The 13,781-nt window shown below is 39.7% G+C and overlaps 1 long non-coding RNA gene across 2 annotated transcripts; it reads right to left on the bottom strand.

Moving 5' to 3' along the window:
• Nucleotides 1-4,720: 4,720 nt before the first annotated feature.
• Nucleotides 4,721-8,274, bottom strand: LOC125292376. Of its 2 annotated transcripts, XR_007193169.1 has the most exons (5): nucleotides 6,382-8,274; nucleotides 6,163-6,280; nucleotides 5,979-6,062; nucleotides 5,651-5,768; nucleotides 4,721-5,526 (listed from the first exon to the last, which is right to left on the bottom strand). It is a non-coding gene; the product is annotated as an uncharacterized LOC125292376 (long non-coding RNA). The 2 variants fall into 2 exon arrangements; XR_007193168.1 differs by having other exon boundaries at nucleotides 4,721-5,768.
• Between the last annotated feature and the right edge of the window lie 5,507 nt (nucleotides 8,275-13,781).

Below are 13,781 nucleotides of genomic sequence, written 5' to 3'. Positions count from 1 at the left end.
TGTCCCTCAAAGTTGATACAAAGTGACATAGATGCTTTATTTCAATGGTTGCTATGTTAGTTGCTAGGTAGGTGGTGGTTTATTATAGTTGGCTGGAGGCATAGTCGATGATAACTGACAGTTGAAATAGTTGAGTTAATAGTTAATAGTTGAGTAGTTTAATTTGTTAAATTGTTTAACAGAGAATTACTATAGTGAGGACTTTTGTTTTGAAACAGTTTTGGGCAGAGAAAACAGTTCAACAGGATATAGTCAGATTGTATGCTTAAAGCCTGAGACTGGCTGTTGCTGGCCTGGCCACCTGACACAGGATTCTAATTGCTGACCACGGATGTGGCCATTGTTCACCCACTTCCCCCTCCCAGATTTTTCGGGGATCGAACCGGCAACCCTTTGGTTACAAGCCCGAAGCCCTGACCAGTAGGCCACGGCTGCCCCACAAAAAAGCAATGAATCCTTCCTCTAGTATGTGACGGGTGGGAGAGGGATAAGCCAGCGATGCACCTGGGTTCATTGCCCATGATCAGTTTTAGTGAGTCACCTGACGTTTTCATCTCAGGTGACCGGATGTAATGCAAGGTAGAATACTAGGCTTACCTCGCAGTCACTCTTTCTTTTGAACCAGATGGTGCAACTAACACAGTGGTGGGAGCACTGTTTAGCTCATTTGAATTCTGTCGGCGGTGATCCAACACAAAGTGGGTAAGCGAAGCGTCTTTGGCTAAACTGTTTGAGGCATAGTTCAATCAATACAGGCCATAAGCTTACAAACGTTGTGATGTGTTTAACATTACAGTGTTTCAGTCGTCTGGTGCTTGGTCATTATCATTGGCTGTAGTGCATACATGGTGCGTCAATACTCAAGGGCACTTCAGCCGTGGATGTGGGCATGGGAGAGCAGTGCTCAACCACTTCCCCCGCCCACATTTTTCTTACGGGGTCGGGACCGAACCGTCAACCCTTCGGTTACAAGCCCGAGGCCCTAACCAGTAGGCCATGGCTGCCCCATCTTTGCACTAATTGTAGCACTCCTAGAGTAGTATCTAGCTACCGGTGTGTGGCGGTTCCAATTATAGCATTCCAAGGTACTGTAGTATATAGCTAAACTGCTGTGTGTATGTGACTAGGCCATTTATAGCCCTGCTATGGGAGGTTAATGTATGTAGCTGTCTAGCCCCTCTGGGTGATTCCATTCTCAGCTGGCGTCCCTTTATCCCTTGCCCTTATTGTCATTGTGAGTGATTGTGCCCTCTTTTGGGGTGATTATATTTATTTTGTTTTTTTCTTTATTGGTAGCAAGCATGGTAGCCTATCTGCAATGTATGCACATTGACATAGCAAAATCATAGTCAAGTGAACATATTTAAGAATACTGCTTATTAACAACTCTTTCTCTACTTCATACAAAGTATTTATGAATATTTATATATTTCTACTACAAACTAAATCAGACATTAAAGTGCATTATTTTGGTACACTGTCTCCTACCTTATTCATTCACTTGAATATAGTGGGAATACTGAGTTTACATATTGGTCTCCAATTAACTCCCTAGTGATAGAACTAGTGTGGTTAGGTTACATCTAGTCCTTTGTGGACATTTTACCAGCCACTCTTCTCAAAAAAGTGTTTAGTGCTATAGGCCCTGGTCTGCTCTCAATCTTAAATAATTCTCTTTCCTCAGGGTGTGTCCCTGACCTTTTCAAGACAGCCAGTGTCCAGCCCCTCCTAAAGAAACCTGGCCTTGATCCTTCCATTCTAAAAAACTTTTGTCCAATCTCTAAATTGCCCTTTATCTCCAAAATTCTGGAAAATGTGGTCTTGATGCAACTTTCTGAAGTGTTAAAGGGAAATAGCATCTTGGACAAATTTCAGTCAGGTTTTTGTCCTATGCATAGCACTGAAACTGCTCTTATCAGGGTAACCAATGATCTAATAATGTCAGCTAATTCTTGTGAGTGTAACGGTGGTGAGGCGGTGAAGGGACTGAGACCAAAACTGGCTTTTCTCACATTTATTCCTTTGGGAAAACAAAAACAAAACATGCCTTCAGGCCCTAACGTGGCGTACATAACACGGCATCCAATGCAAAGCATACCGCTTCTGCCTACAGACTGACAGGAGCCTTGACCCTGGAAAAAGGACCGAAATAAACAAAAGCATGTGCCATGACCCGAAGACAGCCTCCAAATTCTACGTGGTCGGGGAGGAGATCACCCCAAAACAAGCCAGGACCATTCGCCTTAACATCCTCAAGTCTTTGATGGATTCGGTGGCACAGGGAAGACAAGGCAAGTGTTTTAGAGTGTAACCATTGCATAATGCTGTTTGCTAACCCTAACACATTTATTATGACCGCCGCTAGTGAAGCGGTCATATAGGGATTGTCAAAGTCCCCGTCATCTCTCCCTGAATTTTTGGTCAACGATACCGGGACACCGAACCACCGGGGCACATGAAATTTGGTGGGTATGTAGCCCCACTAGACTTTTACAGGAAAAATTTTTGTTTAGCCCCGGGGGCCCCCCCCTCGTGCTGGGCCCCGAACCGCAAAAAAATCAGTTTTTCCTAAATAACTACCTGAACCGTGGCACTGAGGATGAAGAATCTTTTATAGTACGTTGGTCTCAAGGGTCTCAAGGTATCTCAAGTTTCATAGAATTTCATCCATGGGGGGGTCTAAAAAAAATTAGGTTATGTGTACATTTAGTGACTGTACACTCATTGGCCTGTAGATGGCGGTGCACACACACACACGCAGGCACCCATATACTATCGGTATTAGAACGGCCGATAAATAATTACAAATTCAGTAGGATTAAAAGAAAGCCAAAATAAATATTCATCATCATCATCATCATGGCTGCATTTCCAGTATTGGCGATAAGTAGTCGTTTGTCCACTAGATGGCGATCGTTGCAGTGAGGCGTAATTTTGTTGGAAGTTAAAAGTGGGTTGGAAAAACAATGGACGCTTCCTACAAGGACTGTAGTTTACCGCAGAGAACGTCTAATAAGGATAGGACGATGTTCACATGAAATGTAATTCCCATTTCTTCTTGAAGCCGAAATAAATCTGAGGATGTTTATCGGACATGCTTGGTTTTTACTGCAGGTACGTTAATCTTATAATATCAATAAGAACCTAGGTAATGTTGCCGTTAGCGTTGGTTGAGTGATGGAGGCCCATTTGATTGATTGCATTTGTAGAAAACTATAAATGCGGTTATACCAAGCAAATTGATAGCAGCACTGTAATTGTATCTTTCGACTGTCATTTGTTGCACGTGCTACAAAAATCATTCTGTGCAATGGAAGATTTACCAACGTTACACCGGTCTGATACAGTTTTGCCTATACATGCGTGAGACTGAGACGCCTGTTTATTTTGTTTTAAGTGCGTGCAGGGTGTGAGAGAGAGGGGAATCGATGTGCTTTGATTCCAGCTTGGTAGTTGTAGTCTGTGAAATTAAAAAGCACGTGTGTGTGAAGTTCGTTTCATTGTGGCTGCTTTAGCAACACACCTTAAGCTACTGTGTAGTGGGTCCCATTTAGAAGTGGCTACTTCATTCGCGCTTTCCTTGACTCATGGAGCTGCGTGAATTTTATTACAACTTTTCGCCACGATATGGCAGTTTCCGCTTGATACTGTAAGGCGTAAGCCACTGGTTTCCAAAGGAGATTTTATTTGTGTCGCCAGCATAGCCTATTGACAATTTATGTTGTAAATAGGCCTACCTTATAAGCCTACCTGTAGCTTAGGGAAGCTAACAGCTTTCTATTAGGATCTAGTTTGTTAGTTACAGTTTTGTCATAACTTTTAGAATAGCCAGAGCATGGATATCTCAATCGGAAAATTAAACAATATCGGGTGCCTATGGACTAGGCTGGGTGAACCCAGCCTGATCTGCCCGCTATTTATTTTTTGATTTCTTAAAAGATTAAGCTTGGTCTGGTGAAGGCCAGACTAGCCATGGACCTCAGTTACACAATGCAAGGGAACATGAATCAGCCTATATTTGCACAAACAATAACGGACAACAGCTCTTCAACTTTGGCCCGTTAAAATGTGTATGAACAGTCTAGCGACGCATTTCATCAAGGCCCATTTGGACATCTCAGTTATTTGCACCACTGGTTAGATGTAAAACAGCATTTCGTTTCAGACTACTGTTACTTAATTTGTGCATTAACAATAACGTTTCAGACTACTGTTACTTAATTTGTGCATTGACAATAAAGTATTACATGAACTAAAGATGACTAAAATCTTATGTAGAAGAAGAAACATTCACAAAAAATCCATCCATCCAAAAATGACCTTTGTTTTTGATAGCTGTTGAAAACGGCATGGAACTGACAGAGATGTTTTTTGTTTATAAATAAATAAATAAATAAATAAATAAATAACATTATGCTGATACCTTTTGCTTTTCCCAAATACAATGTAGCCTACAGGTGTAAGTGACCTTTCATCAATCCAGTTGCAATGGATGAACTGTGATGAACTGCCCTACTTGTGATTGTTTAGAGATTTTAAAGGTTTTATAACAATGCTACATCTTCTTTGGCTATTCTACAATCTATTCACCTTTTCAGCACCAGTAGGCTACTTTCTGTGCAGCCGCACACACACACTCAGGCATGCCAAACAAGCATACACAAAAGTTTCAAGAGTGGGGGATGGAGTAAAATATGGAGACAAATTGAAGTGTGATTTATTTTCGCGGAATGGATGTACAGGACTGAGCGGCGGTCATATTTTGTACCGCTATGCGGTACATCTAGTTTCAAGATGGCTTTTCAAATTTGACAAATCAGCAATGCAGGCAGAGATGCCAGGGCCATCACAGGTCCAGGGTCCTACAGAGGGAGAGACACAGAGGGCTGAGGCACTGGAGATGGAGGAGCAGATGGAGGAGGAAGTCCATGGTCCTGCAGAGGGAGAGACACAGAGGGCTGAGGCACCTGAGGTGGAGGAGGAGGAAGTCCAGGGTCCTGCAGAGGGAGAGGAGGCAACAGAGACTGGTTCATCAGTCAGTGGGTTAGAATCAGGGTCTGGGGAATCTGATGGGGGTTCCCAGTCTGACTCTGATGGGGGGTCTGAGTCAGGTTCTGATGGGGGGTCTCAGTCTGGAACTGGGTCAACAGTGTCAGAGTCTGGTTCTGATGGGGCTTCTCAGTCAGGTTCAGGTTCAGAGTCAGAATCGGAAGCTAAGTGGTATTTAAAATTTATTTAAAATGTGTAGTATTTATTTTTTTATTTGTTGTTAAAATTGTAATATAAATAAAGTATATTTTGAACCTTACCATTTAAATCTTTCAGTCATTCAAAAAAACAAAAACCTCTAATATCTAAAAGTCAATGTTGCCTTTTCTTTTTACCATTTGGGTCTTGGTAGGTGCAATACCTGGAATCCAAAGTGTCTTTGTGGAAAAAAACTCTTTTCCAAAAAGCAAATGTGTGTTTTTTTGAGTATAAAGACATATTTCCAACAAAAGCAGCATCTACTTCCAGGAATTCAACCTAACATTGAAAAAAAAATATATAAAAAAGTTATTTTGAAAATAAATAGCAATTATGTGTTTTTTGAGTATAAAGACATATTTCCAACAAAGCAACATCTACTTCCAGGAATTCAACCTATTACCTTATGTCTATTCACTGAAGGTACAAGTAGTTGGATGTGCACATTCCGGAATATCAACTCCCCGACTTTGAGTGCTCATTTCCCGCAGACATGTGGTAGAGAGAGTGCCTGTCTGGAACTAAGTCAGAAAGATGGAATTTAGAAGTGCACATTCCGGAATATCAACTCCCCAACTTTGAGTTCTTATTTCCCCACAGACATGTGGTAGAGAGAGTGCCTGTCTGGATCTAAGTCAAAAAGATGGAAGTTAAATGTGCACATTCCGGAATATCAACTCCCCGACTTTAGGTGCTCGATTCCCCGCAGATATGTAGTAGAGAGTGCCTACCTGGATCCAAGTTCCGGTATATCAACTCCCCCACTTTGAGTGCTCATTTCCCCGCAGACATGCAGTGGAGAGTCTTGCCTGGATCTAAGTCAGAAAGATGGAATTTAGAAGTGCACATCCAGGATATCAACTCCCCGACTTTAGGTGCTCATTTCCCCGCAGACATGTGGTAGAGAGTGCCTACCTGTCTGGAACTAAGTCAGAAAGTTGGAATTTGGAAGTGCACATCCAGAATATCAACTCCCCGACTTTGAGTTCTTATTTCCCCGCAGACATGTGGTAGAGAGAGTGCCTGTCTGGATCTAAGTCAAAAAGATGGAAGTTAAATGTGCACATTCCGGAATATCAACTCCCCGACTTTAGGTGCTCGATTCCCCGCAGATATGTAGTAGAGAGTGCCTACCTGGATCCAAGATCCGGTATATCAACTCCCCCACTTTGAGTGCTCATTTCCCCGCAGACATGCAGTGGAGAGTCTTGCCTGGATCTAAGTCAAAAAGATGGAATTTGGAAGTGCACATCCAGAATATCAACTCCCCGACTTTGAGTGCTCATTTCCTGCAGACATGTGGTAGAGAGTGCCTACCTACATCCATGTTACTACCGCATCAGCTGGCTGCCTGACTGACTTTAGGTGCTCATTTCCCGCAGACGTGTGGTAGAGAGAGTGCCTGCCTGGATCTAAGTCAAATATATGGAATTTGGAGGGGCACATTCTGGAATATCAACTCCCCGACTTTAGGTGCTCATTTCCCGCAGACATGTGGTAGAGAGTGCCTACCTACATCCATGTCACTACCGGTACATCAGCTGGCTGCCTGACTGACTTTAGGTGCTCATTTCCCGCAGACATGAGGTAGAAAATGCATGTCTGGAACTAAGTCAGAAAGTTGGAATTTGGAAGTGCACATCCAGAATATCAACTCCCCGACTTTGAGTGCTCATTTCCCGCAGACATGTGGTAGAGAGTGCCTACCTACATCCATGTTACTACCGGTACATCAGCTGGCTGCCTGACTGACTTTAGGTGCTCATTTCCCGCAGATATGTGGTAGAGAGAGTGCCTGCCTGGATCTAAGTCAAATATATGGAATTTGGAGGGGCACATTCTGGAATATCAACTCCCCGACTTTAGGTGCTCATTTCCCGCAGACATGTGGTAGAGAGTGCCTACCTACATCCATGTCACTACCGGTACATCAGCTGGCTGCCTGACTGACTTTAGGTGCTCATTTCCCGCAGACATGTGGTAGCGAGAGTGCCTGCCTGGATCTAAGTCAAATATATGGAATTTGGAGGGGCACATTCTGGAATATCAACTCCCCGACTTTAGGTGCTCATTTCCCGCAGACATGTGGTAGAGAGTGCCTACCTACATCCATGTCACTACCGGTACATCAGCTGGCTGCCTGACTGACTTTAGGTGCTCATTTCCCGCAGACATGAGGTAGAAAATGCCTGTCTGGAACTAAGTCAAAAAGTTGGAAGTTGGATGTGCACATTCCAGAATAACAACTCCCCGACTTTAGGTGCTCATTTCCCCACAGACATGCAGTGGACACAGCCTGCCTGGATCTAAGTTAAATATATGGAATTTGGAAGGGCACATTCCGGAATGTCAACTCCCCGACTTTGAGTGCTCATTTCCCGCAGACATGCAGTGGAGATAGCCTGTCTGGACCTAAGTCAGAAAGTTGGAATTTGCATGTGCACATTCCGGAATATCAACTCCCCGACTTAGAGTGTTCATTTCCCCGCAAACATGTGGTAGAGAGTGCCTACCTGAAACCATGTCACTACCAGGACATCAGCTGGCTGCCTGACTGACTTTAGGTGCTCATTTCCCCGCAGACATGTGGTAGAGAGTGCCTAACTGGATCTAAGTCAAGAAGTTGGAATTTGGAAGTGCACATCCAGAATATCAACTCCCCGACTTTGAGTGCTCATTTCCCCGCAGACATGAGGTAGAGAGTGCCTGTCTGGATCTAAGTCAAAAAGATGAAAGTTGGATGTCCATATTCCGGAATAACAACTCCCCGACATTAGGTGCTCATTTCCACCGTGGCAGGGTGGATAAGGGAAAAATTCAATTTCATGTATACGTGATCTCGTACTGCCACCTAGTGGAAAAAAATGGAATGGCAAAATCACTGTTTGGAAAAAGAGTTTATTTAGTTAATAAAGTGCAAATATCACCCAATAAAACATATTTTTTAATATGTGGAAGGGACAAAGTATAATTTAAAGTGATTTCCAGCCTTTTTGGACTTTAAATGAGGAAGATAGAGACGAATTAGTAAAATTCCATAAAAGCTACACTACAATGTGGAATAGTTCCATATATGCCACTGTTGCGAGTCCGGACCCTCGAGCTAACGGCACATAATTAGGGTGCTATGTATTTTTCAGCTTTGTAACTTTTATACTTTTTAAACTATTAATTAAAAACTACTCCAAATTTCCCCATAGACTTAACATTATGATTATGACATCACAATACGGCCGTTAAGCAATTAGAATCCTATGGCAGGTGTACACATCCTGTTCAACTGCTTCCTCTGCCAAAAACTGTTTCAAAATAAGTCCTCACTACAATATTTCACTGTTAAACAATTTAACCCTTTAAACTACTGAACTTTTTAACTGTTCAGCCATTGTAACTGTTACTTATCTTCAACTATGACTCCTACCCACTGTAGCTAGTTAGCATAGCTAACATTGTTAGCATTTTAAACAAAACTGCTAAAAATGATTAGCTAAGTTAGCTAAGTAACATGGTTAGCATAGTTAGCTTGCTAGTTAGCATTTTTAACAAAACTGCTAAAAATGATTAGCTAAGTTAGCTAAGTAACATGGTTAGCATAGTTAGCATGCTAGTTAGCATAGTTAGCATAACTGCTAAAAATGATTAGCTAAGTTAGCAAAGTCACATGGTTAGCATACTTAGCATTTTAATATTGTTAGCATGCTAGTTAGCATAGTAACTTGGTTAGCATTATTATCTTTGTTAACATAGTTAGCATAACTGTTAGCAAACATTAGAGCCATTCCAAATGTCAGTTATCGTCAACTATCTACCTAAATAATTTAACCATTTAAACTATCCACTTATTTAACTGTTCAGTCATTCCAACTATATTAAACCTCATCTACCTAGCAACCAATATAGTTTGTTTTTATTCTGTATGATATTTTACATCATATTTTTACATTTTCATGCACTGTATTTCCTTCAGGAAATGCTTTTCTAGTTATTATTCTTCTTCTAACGCTTTTTCTGCGTCTAATGCGGCTTCAACCGTTTAACGTAGAAACTTCATTCAAACTGCGTTACGTAGGTCTTACTTAGGACAGGTGTGGAATGTATTTTTCATATTTGTAACTTTTATACTTTTTGAACTATTCATACTTTGCAGTCACGTGATTACCATGGATACCTGGCGGGCAAGAAACGCTAACAAAATGGTGACGAACAGTGGCTAGCCAGGGGAATTGCAGCCTTGCAGATTTCCAATAGCCTACTACAATCAATGAACTATTTAGACCTTATGTCACCAAATGTTAAAATAGATAACAAGAAAAGATTAACATAACGTTAAATGGAACGTGTGATCCATAACGTTACACACCACCCGCTGATGTTTTCATTGCTTTGAAGCTGGAACCAGACTTGGAGTTTGGAGATATTTACATATATCTTATAGAGAATCCGTCACCTTACACCGCACAAAAAATGAAAGCCTACAAAAGTACAGATAGCTATCTTTTTTTCAAGAGTGGATGGGTTAACAACGCTGTCGTATGGGAGGTGAAAAACAGGAATATCTTCATAAAAGGTGAGTGTTACTAGTTAGCTAGCTAACGTTACCCGTTTGCTAATGTTTGCATGTTTGTAGCTATAAGTTACACAAAGTGACATCTGTTCCATCGTGTGAAGAAGTCTTCATCTGAATATGTACACCCTGTCTGCCGGCGAATGACAGCTTGATAAGTAGTTAAAAAACCTATGCCAACTGTATCATATATAGCAGGATGTCAACATTGTAGCCTACCTGCTTAGTGCTTATCTATCCACTCACTCCACATAGCATCAGACAACAGACAAGAGCAGTTGGGGCAGCGAAATGCGTATAATAATCCTGTTAGCAATCTGTTGTAATGTAGTAGTAATAAGTGTACGATAGTATGCATGCAAAGTAACTGTAAGTAATAACGCAGTACAACAGTAACGTGTCATTCATTCACCATGTATTCTTCTTCTCATATCAAATCACGTACAGATGATAACGCGTTCTCGCCACCTACTGGTGAACGTGTAAGCACGTTTATGTTAAGATTACACGATTGACATTAAACATAACATCAGCGAATCATAAGTCTGAAATTATGCACGTCAACTGTCTCTATGACAGGAAAATTTATGACCGTCACTTAGAAGTGAAACCCAGCTGGACGCACAGCTTGCAGTTCATCTGATTTGTCTACCCACGTGATGCCACATGTAAACATATGGTAACCTAATTAAAAAAAGAAAAGAAATGTGTAGCTTTAAAATATATCTGTGGTAGGCTATTGTGCTTGTGAATGATATACTTTAGCTAACTAAAACCTTTTTCTATGTTAGCTACATCATTCCTACAGCTTGAATGAATCGCCTCTGACAGCTTGGGTTGCTGTGGAAAAGGAGGGACTGGTTCGATTTGGCCACTGCATCTGTATGGCCTGGTTAGGTGAAGTGTGCTCACATGTAGTGTACATCAGGAATCTGTAAGAGACTGTACATGCACAGAAGTTGTTTGCAGACTAGTGATCTTAGCGTTTTGAATTGGAGGTGCAGTGTCTGCAAACAGGAATTGGCAAAACGCAAGCGTGCACAAAGAAAACAAATGAAAAGTGCTACATTTTGAATTGTACTGTTAGACAGACAAATACAGATTTATTCAATAAATAAATAAAATGCACATACACAGATAAATAAAACAGATGAATACAAACAAATACAATGCACACAGGTATTTAAAGTGAAAATGTAATGTATTATTGTAATATATAAAATGTCATATATTTATTATTATTATTATTTACAGTGTGTGTTTGTATAAATAAATCATTGCATATTTACATTGTATTATTGTAGTATTTAACCAGAAGGAATGATTGAGGGTGCTTATAGGTTGAATATGTTTGTGCTCTTGCTTCTAAGTCTTTGGGTTTTTCTATAAACTAATTATGCAGGCACATCTAGGGTAAGTTTGTTTAAATATCATGGGCATTGACAGCCGAAGCTCTTCTCTCTGTGGCCAAAATAAAAATGACGGGACAAGCTTTCCATGTCTTTCTCCCTCTTCCTCCTTTTGGTGGCAGGGGTGTGAGAGAAGACAGATGGAACCCAATCAGGGGACAGCGGGTCATCAGATTTGGCACCTGGAATAATAAAATAATATAATATAATAGATAAAACACGTTATTGCCACACAAGGTTTTGGGTATGTTCAACATTCAGTCCTGTAACGTTAGTTCCAGGTCTTTCTAGTAGCTATCAAGTCTGTTAGTGAGCTAGCTGCATGGACTAAGATTAACTCCAAGGTAGCTAAAATGTGTGAAGCAGACAAGTTTTTTTTTATTTTTTTTTTTATAATTCCTCTGTAAATAATCTAGCTCTACTGTTGGATCATCTCTGGTTCTCATTGAAAACCATAAATATCACAAACCTCAAAACAACCTATCACACAACTTTTGTTGTTAGCTAAAAAAAAAAGACGGCAGCTTAGCCTAGCTTAGACTCATAACACAAACAGCTGACTCGCGAAACCAGCTGGTGGTGTGGATTGACGAAACTACAGGGTAACTTAAGACACGGTTAATTACATGATCATACACCCATTGTATTCAAACAAATGTTGAAATTACCTTTGATGAAATGGTCACTGCACAGTGTATACTGTGAAGGTTGCCAGGTCCCATTTCCTGAAACGATTGCACGTCTGCCTGTATTCGGGTGATTCTTCAATTGGGGGCAATTTTGTTTTTTTAACAATTTTAAATGATAAAATCAGGAACATTTTGGTTTAAATTATGCCAAGACAATGCTTACATACTTTAATATGAAGGTATAATGCTGGCCACAACCGAGTTTAAATATATTTAAAATAATTTATATTTATTTGCCAACTGGCATTACAAAATGTCATTCCCATCACAACATCAAAAACTTGAAAATAAAATAAAATGATCTAACAAGGAGATAATTTAAACTCATTTATGTTGTAAACATTGTTAACCATCAACAATAAGTATAAATTCAAAATGTTCACATTCAGCAAATTACATATATTTTGATATTCTCAGCATCAAAATGTGATTTTCCGTGTTCAACAAAGTACACTTTTGTTTAATTTCTGGAAAAGTAGTTTTAGATATTTTTTCTTTGAATATGTGGATAAGTATTTCATTAGGCTTTTCATGTAGCAGCTCAATATTGAAGATAAAGCTATTTTTAAAGTATTTTTACTGTAAATTAAGGAACGTGGCGGTAATGGCATGCTGTTCTGGTAATGACATGTTTTGGTAATGACAAGCAATGAAAAAATGGGAATGTTTGAATAGACAAAAATAGGAACAAAACTAAACCAGAAACCTCTATTTTTTTTTCTAGAGAAAAAACATGAAACAATGTAATAAAACAGCAGAAAATATCAAAATACAGACCATAACTATATTGAGATTATTATCGGTAGGAAAAAGATGGTATGGTTTAACAATGCATATTTCAGGCTTAAAATGAAACCTCCTTGAAATGTCATTTTTTATGTTTTTTTTTCTTTTTGTTGTTTAATCTGCATCCCTAGGAAGATACAAATAAATGTTTCATGGCAACTGGTCATCGACAATTCTTACGTATACTTCCAATGTTAAATGCATGCTAGAGTGGACATCTGTAAAAGTTAAGGTTAAGTCAGTAGAAGGTTAAATATTTGCATAAAATATTTGTAGGCCTAGCATTTATTATTGTTCCTTGACTGACAGAAAAAAGAGGTCTCCTATACTTTCCCCCTGTATTCTCTAGACCTTTCTGCTAATGTCTTGGGAGTCATGCTGGTTGAAAAAAAAATAGGGTACATTTGTTTTAGGAAGTAAGGTATCTCACTTGAGTTTCATTGAAATATCACACTATTAGGCTTCTTTAGCTTAATTTCTAAACAGGTATGAAATATATTATGTCTTATTGACCTTGTTGTTTCTATGAACATGAATTGTTGTTTATAGGCAACATAGTCGAGTCATAAAGACCCCTGGATATCTTCATTAAGTACTTAAACGTTTGAATTAGCTGATTAGCCTAATTAGCTCGCTTGCCACCACTGGCTCTCACTTGAGTTTCATTGAAATATCACACTATTAGGCTTCTTTAGCTTAATTTCTAAACAGATGATAAAATATAGATGGTGAAACAGAAAACTTGTCATTACCGCCATCACCTGTCATTACCGCCATCACCATCACGGCAAGTTTTGTGTTGGTAATGACGGTTGCGGTAATGACATTTTTCATCTTATTTCAGGAAAAAAGATGCTAGGTCATGGATTTGCTAACATCATTCATCAGTTAGTACAGCATGAACTTTAAATACACATAAATAATGTGAATATTTCATTTTTTTCATAAAAATATTGCTGCAACAGCATTTATGGTAATGACACTGAATAAGTCTACTACTCCATGATCAGAGGGAACACATGATTAAATTACTTACTTTTTCAGACATCAGATATCACTCTTCTCTCATGGCTGACATGTGCTTCC

The sequence above is a fragment of the Alosa alosa genome, chromosome 3, assembly GCF_017589495.1.
Source record: "Alosa alosa isolate M-15738 ecotype Scorff River chromosome 3, AALO_Geno_1.1, whole genome shotgun sequence".
NCBI lineage: Eukaryota > Metazoa > Chordata > Actinopteri > Clupeiformes > Clupeidae > Alosa > Alosa alosa.
The sequence above is the reverse complement of the archived record's forward strand: the minus strand, read 5'-3'. Positions and strand labels throughout refer to the sequence as shown.